The following is a 13158-nucleotide window of genomic DNA, read 5'->3' as shown; positions in this document are numbered from 1 at the left end:
TCTTGATTATGTCATGTATGACTAATCAATTTTAACTTCTACCATGAGCTAGTCAACTAACTAGAACTCCTTTTAACCCCACTCACCACTCACCAATTACCACTCATCATTCACTCCATTTCACTTCCAATTCTCTTTCTAATTCTCTCTCAACACACACACACTATTATGAACGTATTTTTCCAGTAGTTAATCATCATCTTCATCAAAAATCACTTCAAGAATCAAGCTATAATCATCATAGGAAGAACACTTCAAGAAAACTTCAAAAATCCCTTCAAGTTTACTAATTTACTTCCAAGCTTTCTAATTCATTCCAAGTAATTATCTAAGATCAAGAAACCTTTGTTATATACAGTAGGTTATCTTTCTTATTCAAGGTAATATTCATATTCAAACTTTGATTCAATTTCTATAACTATAAACTATCTTAATTCGAGTAAAAATCTTACTTGAACTTGTTTTTGTGTCATGATCCTACTTCAAGAACTTTCAAGCCATCCAAGATCCTTTGAAGCTAGATCATTTCTTGTCACTTCCAGTAGGTTTACCTACTAAACTTGAGGTAGTAATGATGTTCATAACATCATTCGATTCATATATATAAAACTATCTTATTCGAAGGTTTAAACTCGTAATCACTAGAACATAGTTTAGTTAATTCTAAACTTGTTCGCAAACAAAAGTTAATCCTTCTAACTTGACTTTTAAAATTAACTACACACATGTTCTATATCTATATGATATGCTAACTTAATGATTTAAAACCTGAAAACACGAAAAAACACCGTAAAACCGGATTTACACCGTCGTAGTAACACCGCGGGCTGTTTTGGGTTAGTTAATTAAAAACTATGATAAACTTTGATTTAAAAGTGGTTATTCTGAGAAAATGATTTTTATTATGAACATGAAACTATATCCAAAAATTATGGTTAAACTCAAAGTGGAAGTATGTTTTCTAAAATGGTCATCTAGACGTCGTTCTTTCGACTGAAATGACTACCTTTACAAAAACGACTTGTAACTTATTTTTCCGACTATAAACCTATACTTTTCTGTTTAGATTCATAAAATAGAGTTCAATATGAAACCATAGCAATTTGATTCACTCAAAACGGATTTAAAATGAAGAAGTTATGGGTAAAACAAGATTGGATAATTTTTCTCATTTTAGCTACGTGAAAATTGGTAACAAATCTATTCCAACCATAACTTAATCAACTTGTATTGTATATTATGTAATCTTGAGATACCATAGACACATATACAATGTTTCGACCTATCATGTCGACACATCTATACATATTTCGGAACAACCATAGACACTCTATATGTGAATGTTGGAGTTAGCTATACAGGGTTGAGGTTGATTCCAAAATATATATAGTTTGAGTTGCGATCAATACTGAGATACATATACACTGGGTCGTGGATTGATTCAAGATAATATTTATCGATTTATTTCTGTACATCTAACTGTGGACAACTAGTTGTAGGTTACTAACGAGGACAGCTGACTTAATAAACATAAAACATCAAAATATATTAAAAGTGTTGTAAATATATTTTAAACATACTTTGATATATATGTATATATTGTTATAGGTTCGTGAATCAACCAGTGGCCAAGTCTTACTTCCCGACGAAGTAAAAATCTGTGAAAATGAGTTATAGTCCCACTTTTAAAATCTAATATTTTTGGGATGAGAATACATGCAGGTTTTATAAATGATTTACAAAATAGACACAAGTACGTGAAACTACATTCTATGGTTGAATTATCGAAATCGAATATGCCCCTTTTTATTAAGTCTGGTAATCTAAGAATTAGGGAACAGACACCCTAATTGACGCGAATCCTAAAGATAGATCTATTGGGCCTAACAAACCCCATCCAAAGTACCGGATGCTTTAGTACTTCGAAATTTATATCATATCCGAAGGGTGTCCCGGAATGATGGGGATATTCTTATATATATGCATCTTGTTAATGTCGGTTACCAGGTGTTCACCATATGAATGATTTTTATCTCTATGTATGGGATGTGTATTGAAATATGAAATCTTGTGGTCTATTGTTACGATTTGATATATATAGTTTAAACCTATAACTCACCAACATTTTTGTTGACGTTTAAAGCATGTTTATTCTCAGGTGAATACTAAGAGCTTCCGCTGTTGCATACTAAAATAAGGACAAGATTTGGAGTCCATGTTTGTATGATATTGTGTAAAAACTGCATTCAAGAAACTGATTTCGATGTAACATATTTGTATTGTAAACCATTATGTAATGGTCGTGTGTAAACAGGATATTTTAGATTATCATTATTTGATAATCTACGTAAAGCTTTTTAAACCTTTATTTATGAAATAAAGGTTATGGTTTGTTTTAAAAATGAATGCAGTCTTTGAAAAACGTCTCATATAGAGGTCAAAACCTCGCAACGAAATCAATTAATATGGAACGTTTTTAATCAATAAGAACGGGACATTTCAGTTGGTATCCGAGCGTTGGTCTTAGAGAACCAGAAAATTTGCATTAGTGTGTCTTATCGAGTTTGTTAGGATGCATTAGTGAGTCTGGACTTCGACCGTGTTTTCTTTAAAAATGATTGCTTAACATTTTTGTTGGAAACTATATATTTTTAACATATGAATATTATGTGATATATTAATCTCTTAACGTGTTTGATATTATGTGATAGATGTCTACCTCTAGAACAAGTCCCATTGACTCACCTAATAATAATGAAGAGTCAAATGTAAATTGAAATGATTCGTGGACTGATTCACAAGCTCCCGAAGAGGAACCGGAAGAAGAGTCGGAACCGGAAGAAGAATCGGAACCGGAAGAAGAATCGGAACCGGAAGAAGAAATAGAACCGGTGGGGGAAATAATAAAATGGTTAAGTAAAAGAGAATCCTCAACCAACCGACCAAGGTTAATTATGGTCAATGGTGTTTCCGCCAAGGAAGCAAAATATTGGGAGGATTACCAATTCTCCGATGAATCGGATTCCGACGAGAATTTCGATGATGTTATAGAAATTACCCCAACTGAATTTAAAAAGGCAAAAGAAAATAATAAGGGAAAGGGCATAAAAATAGAGAAATCTAATTCCAACCCCGATGAACTTTATATGTATCGTCAACCCTCGAAGTCCTTAAGTTGTAACAATGACCCGGGAACCTCTAAACCACCAGGTTTTTCTAAACCAATGTGGACAACGACGGCTCGTATTAGGGGAACATCATATATCCCTAGAAACTTGGCAAAACGAACCAAAACCGAACAAGAAGAAACGAGCGAGTCGGAATAAGATAGTTGTATTCGTGTGGTGTAATATATGTAATATAGTGTGCTTATGCTTTATGATATATGTAAAAATTGCTTGTGTTAATAAGTATTTTTTTTATGAATCTAACTCTTGTCTATTTTACAGTATAAAAACACAAAATGGATAGACAACCCAATATTTTAAGAGACCTACCCGGAGACATGATTGATGAAATCTTGTCTAGAGTCGGTCAGAATTCCTCGGCACAACTATTTAAGGCGAGATCAGTTTGTAAGACATTCGAAGAACGTTCCAAGAATGCCTTGGTTTATAAAAGGCTTTCGTTCGAAAGATGGGGGATATCACATTGGGAAATCCATAAGTTACGATGTGTTTACTTTGACGCATATATTGCGGGGAACCCAAATGCTATTTTACGCAACGGGTTAAGAAATTATTTTGACTCAGTATATCCGAATATAGGACTTCGTGATTTAGAAAAAGCGGCTAACATGCAACATAAAGAAGCATGTTATGCTTACGGGTTAGTAATGTTCGCTTCTCACCAAAGTGAGAACAAGAACATCTGGCTACAACTATTAAACAAAACGTTCTCACAAGTGACGGAGTTGGTAATTGGGGTAAGAAATGAGGTTTTTAGGTTATTACGAGACTGTTGGTCATTACGTAACCCTCGTCCCTTTGACGACGTTACAACACGCTGTCTTATCAACGGCCATAACGGTTATGTTCCACAAGACCAAGGATGGGAAGTAGTCCTAGTAAAACCAGAATGCATGACTTGTTTCTGGACGTATGAATTACGTGTCTTTATTGCCTTTGCTGAACGACTTGTGTACTAGCTAGAATTATCTTCACAACTATCTTGTATCAAAGTTATTGTGTGCTATATTTCATGCTTTATGTAAAATAAGCGGTATTGTAAGTTTGTAAAATATTGTATAAAAGTTTGAACGCGAAATATTATTACAATCAGTTTTTCATATAGAATTGTAGTAGTTGAATTGTATATTAGCTACTAAGTATGAACTTAACGGGTAGGTACTACCCGAATTTAAACTTATAAAACGCTAATATGAAGAAAAAGCTTTTATAAATGAGTTCATATTATGCTACGAAATACTATTAACTACTCTTAATATTCTTTATGATTAACTTGTTCCATTTGACTATTTTGAAGGAAATGGCACCGACTACTCGACACACCGTGAATATGAATGAAGAGGAATTCCGTACTTTTCTAGCTTCAAACATAGCCGCAGTACAGGCTGCGCTACATACCAACAATAACCTTGGATCTGGCAGTACAGGAAATCGTGTAGAATGCACCTACAAAGAATTCACTGCCTGCAAACCTTTGGAATTTGATGGAACCGAAGGACCGATCGGATTGAAACGGTGGACCGAGAAGGTCGAATCAGTGTTTGCCATAAGTAAGTGTACTGAAGAGGACAAAGTGAAGTACGCTACGCATACCTTCACAGGTTCTGCGTTAACATGGTGGAATACCTATCTAGAGCAAGTGGGACAAGATGATGCGTACGCACTACCGTGGTCAGCATTCAAGCACTTGATGAACGAGAAGTATCGTCCCAGAACCGAGGTCAATAAGCTCAAGACAGAACTTAGAGGGTTACGAACCCAAGGATTTGATATTACCACGTACGAAAGACGATTCACAGAATTGTGCCTATTGTGTCCGGGAGCATTCGAAGATGAGGAAGAGAAGATCGACGCGTTTGTGAAAGGATTACCGGAAAGAATCCAAGAAGATATAAGTTCACACGAGCCCACCTCCATACAACAGGCATGTAGAATGGCTCACAAACTAGTGAACCAGATTGAAGAAAGAATTAAAGAACAGACTGCTGAAGAGGCCAATGTGAAGCAAGTCAAAAGAAAGTGGGAGGAAAACGATGATAAGAATCACCAATACAACAACAACAGCAATTACAACAATAATCGCAACAATTATCCCAACAATCGCAACATCAATCGCAACTACAACAAACGGCCAAACAACAACAACAACAGCAACTACAACAATCATCCCAACAACAATAATAACCGCAACAACAACAACAATCAGAAGCAGCTATGCCAAAGGTGTGAAAAGTATCACTCGGGGTTCTGCACCAAATTTTGCAACAAGTGTAAAAGAAATGGTCATAGCGCGGCGAAGTGTGAGGTCTACGGACCAGGGGTTAATAGAACGAAAGGAACAAATGGTGTCGGAACGAGTAATGGCGGAGCAAGTAGTGTCGGAGCAAGTTATGCCAATGTAGTTTGTTATAAATGTGGAAAACCGGGCCACATTATTAGAAATTGCCCGAACCAGGAGAACACTAATGGACAAGGCCGCGGAAGAGTTTTCAATATTAATGCGGCAGAGGCACAGGAAGACCCAGAGCTTGTTACGGGTACGTTTCTTATTAACAATAAATCTGCTTACGTTTTATTTGATTCGGGTGCGGATAGAAGCTATATGAGTAGAGATTTTTGTGCTAAATTAAGTTGTCCATTGACGCCTTTGGATAGTAAATTTTTACTCGAATTAGCAAATGGTAAATTAATTTCAGCAGATAATATATGTCGGAATCGAGAAATTAAACTGGTTAGCGAAACATTTAAGATTGATTTGATACCAGTAGAGTTATGGAGTTTTGATGTGATAATCGGTATGGACTGGTTGAAAGAAGTGAAAGCAGAGATCGTTTGTTACAAAAATGCAATTCGCATTATACGAGAAAAAGAAAAACCCTTAATGGTGTACGGAGAAAAGGGCAACACGAAGCTACATATTATTAGTAATTTGAAGGCACAAAAACTAATAAGAAAAGGTTGCTATGCTGTTCTAGCACACGTCGAGAAAGTACAAACTGAAGAAAAGAGCATCAATGATGTTCCCATTGCAAAAGAATTTCCCAATGTATTTCCGAAAGAATTACCGGGATTACCCCCACAGCGATCCGTTAAATTTCAAATAGATCTTGTACCAGGAGCTGCACCAATAGCTCGTGCTCCTTACAGACTCGCACCCAGCGAGATGAAAGAACTGCAAAGCCAATTACAAGAACTTTTAGAGCGTGGTTTCATTCGACCAAGCACATCACCGTGGGGAGCTCCTGTTTTGTTTGTCAAGAAGAAAGATGGTACATTCAGGTTGTGTATCGACTACCGAGAGTTGAACAAACTTACCATCAAGAACCGCTACCCACTACCGAGAATCGACGACTTATTTGATCAACTACAAGGCTCGTCTGTTTATTCAAAGATTGACTTACGTTCCGGGTATCATCAAATGCGGGTGAAAGAAGATGATATTCCAAAGACTGCTTTCAGAACACGTTACGGTCATTACGAGTTTATGGTCATGCCGTTTGGTTTAACTAATGCACCAGCTGTGTTCATGGACCTTATGAACCGAGTGTGTGGACCATACCTTGACAAGTTTGTCATTGTTTTCATTGATGACATACTTATTTACTCAAAGAATGACCAAGAACACGGTGAACATTTGAGAAAGGTGTTAGAAGTATTGAGGAAGGAAGAATTGTACGCTAAGTTTTCAAAGTGTGCATTTTGGTTGGAAGAAGTTCAATTCCTCGGTCACATAGTGAACAAAGAAGGTATTAAGGTGGATCCGGCAAAGATAGAAACTGTTGAAAAGTGGGAAACCTCGAAAACTCCGAAACACATACGCCAGTTTTTAGGACTAGCTGGTTACTACAGAAGGTTCATCCAAGACTTTTCCAAAATAGCAAAACCCTTGACTGCATTAACGCATAAAGGGAAGAAATTTGAATGGAATGATGAACAAGAGAAAGCGTTTCAGTTATTGAAGAAAAAGCTAACTACGGCACCTATATTGTCATTGCCTGAAGGGAATGATGATTTTGTGATTTATTGTGACGCATCAAAGCAAGGTCTCGGTTGTGTATTAATGCAACGAACGAAGGTGATTGCTTATGCGTCTAGACAATTGAAGATTCACGAACAAAATTATACGACGCATGATTTGGAATTAGGCGCGGTTGTTTTTGCATTAAAGACTTGGAGGCACTACTTATATGGGGTCAAAAGTATTATATATACCGACCACAAAAGTCTTCAACACATATTTAATCAGAAACAACTGAATATGAGGCAGTGTAGGTGGATTGAATTATTGAATGATTACGACTTTGAGATTCGTTACCACCCAGGGAAGGCAAATGTGGTAGCCGATGCCTTGAGCAGGAAGGACAGAGAACCCATTTGAGTAAAATCTATGAATATAATGATTCATAATAACCTTACTACTCAAATAAAGGAGGCGCAACAAGGAGTTTTAAAAGAGGGAAATTTAAAGGATGAAATACCCAAAGGATCGGAGAAACATCTTAATATTCGGGAAGACGGAACCCGGTATAGGGCTGAAAGGATTTGGGTACCAAAATTTGGAGATATGAGAGAAATGGTACTTAGAGAAGCTCATAAAACCAGATACTCAATACATCCTGGAACGGGGAAGATGTACAAGGATCTCAGGAAATATTTTTGGTGGCCGGGTATGAAAGCCGTTGTTGCTAAATACGTAGGAGAATGTTTGACGTGTTCTAAGGTCAAAGCTGAGCATCAGAAACCATCAGGTCTACTTCAACAACCCGAAATCCCGGAATGGAAATGGGAAAACATTACCATGGATTTCATCACTAAATTGCCAAGGACTGCAAGTGGTTTTGATACTATTTGGGTAATAGTTGATCGTCTCACCAAATCAGCACATTTCCTACCAATAAGAGAAGATGACAAGATGGAGAAGTTAGCACGACTGTATTTGAAGGAAGTCGTCTCCAGACATGGAATACCAATCTCTATTATCTCTGATAGGGATGGCAGATTTATTTCAAGATTCTGGCAGACATTACAGCAAGCATTAGGAACTCGTCTAGATATGAGTACTGCCTATCATCCACAAACTGATGGGCAGAGCGAAAGGACGATACAAACGCTTGAAGACATGCTACGAGCATGTGTTATTGATTTCGGAAACAGTTGGGATCGACATCTACCGTTAGCAGAATTTTCCTACAACAACAGCTACCATTCAAGCATTGAGATGGCGCCGTTTAAAGCACTTTATGGTAGAAAGTGCAGGTCTCCGATTTGTTGGAGTGAAGTGGGGGATAGACAGATTATGGGTCCGGAGATTATACAAGAAACTACCGAGAAGATCATCCAAATTCAACAACGGTTGAAAACCTCCCAAAGTCGACAAAAGAGCTACGCTGACATTAAAAGAAAAGATATAGAATTTGAAATTGGAGAGATGGTCATGCTTAAAGTTGCACCTTGGAAAGGCGTTGTTCGATTTGGTAAACGAGGGAAATTAAATCCAAGGTATATTGGACCATTCAAGATTATTGATCGTGTCGGACCAGTAGCTTACCGACTTGAGTTACCTCAACAACTCGCGACTGTACATAACACTTTCCACGTCTCGAATTTGAAGAAATGTTTTGCTAAAGAAGATCTCACTATTCCGTTAGATGAAATCCAAATCAACGAAAAACTCCAATTCATCGAAGAACCCATCGAAATAATGGATCGTGAGGTTAAAAGACTTAAGCAAAACAAGATACCAATTGTTAAGGTTCGATGGAATGCTCGTAGATGACCCGAGTTCACCTGGGAGCGTGAAGATCAGATGAAGAAGAAATACCCGCATCTATTTCCAGAAGATTCGTCAACACCTTCAACAGCTTAAAATTTCGGGACGAAATTTATTTAACGGGTAGGTACTGTAGTGACCCGAACTTTTCCATGTTTATATATATTAATTGAGATTGATATTTACATGATTAAATGTTTCCAACATGTTAAGCAATCAAACTTGTTAAGACTTGATTAATTGAAATATGTTTCATATAGACAATTGACCACCCAAGTTGACCGGCGATTCACGAACGTTAAAACTTGTAAAAACGACATGACGATATATATATGGATATACATATGGTTAACATGAGATTATGATAAGTAAGTATCTCCATAAGTATATTAACAATAAGTTATATACATATAAACAAGACTACTAACTTAAGGATTTCAAAACGAGACATATATGTAACGATTATCATTGTAACGATATTTAAATGTATATATATCATATTAAGATATATTAATATATCATAATATCATGATAATATAATAATTTAACATCTCATTAGATATAATAAACAATGAGTTAACAACATTAATTGAGATCGTTAACTTAAAGGTTTCAAAACAACACTTACATGTAACGACTAACGATGACTTAACGAAGACTTCAAGACATATATCAAAACACTCATACTTAACGAAAATGGTTACAGTTACTTTTCCATTCTTTTCTTTCATCAAGAATTCTAGTCGTATTCTTACCCGTATTATACACAGCTTCAAAACGTACTTACTATGAGTATATACCAATAGGAACTAGCATGGGATTCCACTCTTGATTATGTCATGTATGACTAATCAATTTTAACTTCTACCATGAGCTAGTCAACTAACTAGAACTCCTTTTAACCCCACTCACCACTCACCAATTACCACTCATCATTCACTCCATTTCACTTCCAATTCTCTTTCTAATTCTCTCTCAACACACACATACTATTATGAATGTATTTTTCCAGTAGTTAATCATCATCTTCATCAAAAATCACTTCAAGAATCAAGCTATAATCATCATAGGAAGAACACTTCAAGAAAACTTCAAAAATCCCTTCAAGTTTACTAATTTACTTCCAAGCTTTCTAATCCATTCCAAGTAATTATCTAAGATCAAGAAACCTTTGTTATATATAGTAGGTTATCTTTCTTATTCAAGGTAATATTCATATTCAAACTTTGATTCAATTTCTATAACTATAAACTATCTTAATTCGAGTAAAAATCTTACTTGAACTTGTTTTTGTGTCATGATCCTACTTCAAGAACTTTCAAGCCATCCAAGATCCTTTGAAGCTAGATCATTTCTTGTCACTTCCAGTAGGTTTACCTACTAAACTTGAGGTAGTAATTATGTTCATAACATCATTCGATTCATATATATAAAACTATCTTATTCGAAGGTTTAAACTCGTAATCACTAGAACATAGTTTAGTTAATTCTAAACTTGTTCGCAAACAAAAGTTAATCCTTCTAACTTGACTTTTAAAATTAACTACACACATGTTCTATATCTATATGATATGCTAACTTAATGATTTAAAACCTGGAAACACGAAAAAACACCGTAAAACCGGATTTACACCGTCGTAGTAACACCGCGGGCTATTTTGGGTTAGTTAATTAAAAACTATGATAAACTTTGATTTAAAAGTGGTTATTCTGAGAAAATGATTTTTATTATGAACATGAAACTATATCCAAAAATTATGGTTAAACTCAAAGTGGAAGTATGTTTTCTAAAATGGTCATCTAGACGTCGTTCTTTCGACTGAAATGACTACCTTTACAAAAACGACTTGTAACTTATTTTTCCGACTATAAACCTATACTTTCTGTTTATATTCATAAAATAGAGTTCAATATGAAACCATAGCAATTTGATTCACTCAAAACGGATTTAAAATGAAGAAGTTATGGGTAAAACAAGATTGGATAATTTTTCTCATTTTAGCTACGTGAAAATTGGTAACAAATCTATTCCAACCATAACTTAATCAACTTGTATTGTATATTATGTAATCTTGAGATACCATAGACACATATACAATGTTTTGACCTATCATGTCGACACATCTATATATATTTCGGAACAACCATAGACACTCTATATGTGAATGTTGGAGTTAGCTATACAGGGTTGAGGTTGATTCCAAAATATATATAGTTTGAGTTGTGATCAATACTGAGATACGTATACACTGCGTCGTGGATTGATTCAAGATAATATTTATCGATTTATTTCTGTACATCTAACTGTGGACAACTAGTTGTAGGTTACTAACGAGGACAGCTGACTTAATAAACATAAAACATCAAAATATATTAAAAGTGTTGTAAATATATTTTAAACATACTTTGATATATATGTATATATTGTTATAGGTTCGTGAATCAACCAGTGGCCAAGTCTTACTTCCCGGTGAAGTAAAAATCTGTGAAAGTGAGTTATAGTCCCACTTTTAAAATCTAATATTTTTGGGATGAGAATACATGCAGGTTTTATAAATGATTTACAAAATAGACACAAGTACGTGAAACTACATTCTATGGTTGAATTATCGAAATCGAATATGCCCCTTTTTATTAAGTCTGGTAATCTAAGAATTAGGGAACAGACACCCTAATTGACGCGAATCCTAAAGATAGATCTATTGGGCCTAACAAACCCCATCCAAAGTACCGGATGCTTTAGTACTTCGAAATTTATATCATATCCGAAGGGTGTCCCGGAATGATGGGGATATTCTTATATATATGCATCTTGTTAATGTCGGTTACCAGGTGTTCACCATATGAATGATTTTTATCTCTATGTATGGGATGTGTATTGAAATATGAAATCTTGTGGTCTATTGTTACGATTTGATATATATAGGTTAAACCTATAACTCACCAACATTTTTGTTGACGTTTTAAGCATGTTTATTCTCAGGTGAATACTAAGAGCTTCCGCTGTTGCATACTAAAATAAGGACAAGATTTGGAGTCCATGCTTGTATGATATTGTGTAAAAACTGCATTCAAGAAACTGATTTCGATGTAACATATTTGTATTGTAAACCATTATGTAATGGTCATGTGTAAATAGGATATTTTAGATTATCATTATTTGATAATCTACGTAAAACTTTTTAAACCTTTATTTATGAAATAAAGGTTATGGTTTGTTTTAAAAATGAATGCAGTCTTTGAAAAACGTCTCATATAGAGGTCAAAACCTCGCAACGAAATCAATTAACATGGAATGTTTTTAATCAATAAGAACGGGACATTTCAAAACCTGTCATTCAATTTCTGCACAAACATGTCAATAAACTTGGTGTTATTTCATGTCAAAATTATATCATCGACATATACCAAAAAATAAACATGGATGCCATCTTTGCTGTATATAAAAAGTGATGGGTCTGCGATGGAGTTTGTGAACCCAACAGAAATGAGAAAGCTTTTAAGCTCCTAGTACCACGCCCTTGGTGCTTGTTTAAGCCCGTAAAGTGCTTTTCGTAATTTGCACACATGTGTCCGGTATTATGGATTAATAAAGCCAGCCGGTTGGACCATATAAACATCCTCGGAGAGAGTGCCATTCAGAAAAGCGTTGTTAATATCCAATTGGCGTAGATTCCAGTCACGTGATAAAGCAATAGAGAGTATCACACGAATAGTGACCGGTTTAGTGACTGCGCTGAAAGTCTCCTGATAATCCACACCGGGTCGTTGATGAAATCCCTTTGTAACTAGACGCGCCTTGAATTTTTGTATGGATCCATCAGGTAGTCGTTTGACCCGAAAACCCACTTATTACCAAGAAGATTTTGATTCGAATGTGGTACTAAGTCCCACATTTTGTTGTTGAGAAGAGCATTAAATTCAGTGGACATTGCTTCTCACCACTCTTTATGTTTTAGCGCTTGTGTGACACACGTAGGCTCAATGGCGTCTGAAAGTGGGTGAGCAGTAACATGATTTATATACATAGGGTTAAAGTATTTTGTATTAGGTTTGCGGTCTCGGGTAGGACGTGGAGGGGGTGGTGAAGGTTCATGTGGAGAAGGCAGTAGTGGTGGGATAGGAGAATGGTTTGTAGAAGCCAGTTGGTGAATGGGTGGTGAATTTGGCATAGGGGTGTTTGGTTCGGTAATTGTATCA

This window comes from Rutidosis leptorrhynchoides, chromosome 1 (assembly GCF_046630445.1).
Source record: "Rutidosis leptorrhynchoides isolate AG116_Rl617_1_P2 chromosome 1, CSIRO_AGI_Rlap_v1, whole genome shotgun sequence".
NCBI classification, from domain to species: Eukaryota; Viridiplantae; Streptophyta; class Magnoliopsida; order Asterales; family Asteraceae; genus Rutidosis; species Rutidosis leptorrhynchoides.
Note: the sequence above shows the minus strand (reverse complement) of the source record.